We start from the raw sequence: 2,298 nt of genomic DNA on the forward strand, positions 1-2,298 counted from the left end.
TGGCCCTCATCAAACGTCTGAACCCGCGCAGCCCGCCGACCGATCAATCCGCCCATCGATCCGCTCATCAGTCGATCGCTCCCACCGGTCCATCCGTTCCTCGAACCGTTTGTGGATTCCTAACCCATCCCTCTTTCAGGCGAACGCGATGCGAGACGTTTTTTGGTGGCGTCGTTGGAGACTGGGGAAGTCTTGAGCTGCTTTAGACTCAGACGGTGTCCCAGACTACGGGCTAAGGGACCGTCTGAGGGACGGCGTATTGCGCTGTGTTCACCTGTCACGGGTAACAGGCTGCGGTCAGGTTCAGGTTGAACAGAGATTACGTCGGACGTCCCCGAAAGGGAGTGAGGAAGAGCTGATGAGGCAGAAACCGAGTTTCTAGACCTTTCCTACAGCACTGAGAGAAGTGTTAAAGAAAAACACAGACACACACACACACACACACATACAAGGCCCTTTCACTCTGCAGGTTCTGCTTTAGCCAGGGGGCCTGGAGCACCCTTTTTGGCAAACGCTAGGCCGAACGCGCTGACTTAGCACGGCCGCGTGGAGCGCAGTGTGAACAGATGCTGAGGAGATAAACTTAAAGCTCCGCTCAGAAGGAGAAAAATTAGAAACTTAGAGACTGAGAGGGACACTGAGGTGACTGGGTAACGAATGTTGTTCGCTGAGCTAGACGTAGCATAGATAACATTATGGATAACAACAACAACACCAACAACAACAAAAAAAACTGGTGCCACTGCACCTCAGTCGTGCTAATTTCGCTTTTAGTGTTAAGTTGGAGAGGTAAGCGTTAAGCGTTAAGCGTTCCGCGCTAAGTTGGAGAAGTACGTTCGGCTCGGCCATGCGCTAGGGGGGCCATTGTAATGTCGTTTTTTTTTTTTAGCCCTTTGCTAAACCAAAAACACGAGCAGAGTGAACCCCCACCCCCCCCACCCCCCACCCCCGCTTCCCTCCAACTCTCCCCTTTAGCATAAGCGTCGTTAGCACGGTATATACGCGCGGCGGCGCGGGTTAATTCATTATTAAGTCGCGTCGTAGCATTTTTTTTTTTTTTTTTCGCGCTGGTCTCCCACATACTTATCTTCATCGTATCTCACCTCAGCAGTTTGGTCACGGAAAACCTTTCTCCTCACTGCAAAGTTAGACATTTTCTTTAAAAAAAAAAAAAAAAAAAAGAGACCACAAACCAAAATAAAGAAGGGAAGATGGAGAGGGAAGTAAGACGGATGACTGAAACGGAAAGTGGGATGTGTTGTTGTTCTTTTTTTGGGTTTTGGTTTTTTTAGCTTTGCTGAAGCTGCTAAAACCTATTCTGAACTTGCAATGGCGTGACATGAAAACAATGGAGAGAAACACACAGGAGACCCCCAAAGATCACGGACAGCCATTCGACACATATTTAAAGCATTTTCTTCAATATCTCACTAGTGTCTTTGAAAAATAATAATAAGCATTTAACATGAGCACTACCTATACTATATGCTCTGTGTGTGTGTGTGTGTGTCTGTCTGTGTGTGTGTCTGTGTGTATCATTGTAGCGAGAGTGTAAGTAATTCAGGGCATTCAAAGAGTTAACAATTATTTATTTACACGTAGATGTGACATACTTTACAAAAAGTAGTACTGAATATTATGAATTCTCAATGCCAGTACTGAATATGATCAATTCTCAATGCCAGTACTGAATATTGTGAATTCTCAATGCCAGTACTGAATATTATGAATTCTAAAAGGTAGTACTGAACATGATGAATTCTCAAAGCCAGTACTGAATATTATGAATTCTCAAAGCCAGTACTGAATATGATGAATTCTCAAAGCCAGTACTGAATATTGTGGATTCTCAAAGGCAGTACTGAATATTATGGATTCTCAAATCCTTCGATCACCTTTAAGCTGTTTCCTTTCTATCATGCCCAACAGGCAGTTGTACTGAGGGTTTAACTGTTGTTGTACTGAGGGTTTAACTGTTGTTGTACTGAGGGTGTAATTGTTGTTTTAATGAGAGTTTAACTGTTGTTGTACTGAGAGTTTAACTGTTGTTGTACTGAGGGTTTAACTGTTGTTGTACTGAAGCTGTTATAACCAGTAATTCTAATTAGACCTGACTATGTTTCGGTTTTGTTCCTTTTTTTCTGACTTCCTGGCATCAGACACTGGAGATACAGAGCTATGCTTTAAATATGTGTTTAGCCTCTAAGCACACACACACACACACACACGCAGAGAGAGTGGAGGAAAGATCTTGCTTCTGACCGGAGACCGATCGAGTCCTTATGATACAATTATTTA

Source organism: Chanos chanos, chromosome 9 (assembly GCF_902362185.1).
Source record: "Chanos chanos chromosome 9, fChaCha1.1, whole genome shotgun sequence".
Classification (NCBI taxonomy): Eukaryota; Metazoa; Chordata; class Actinopteri; order Gonorynchiformes; family Chanidae; genus Chanos; species Chanos chanos.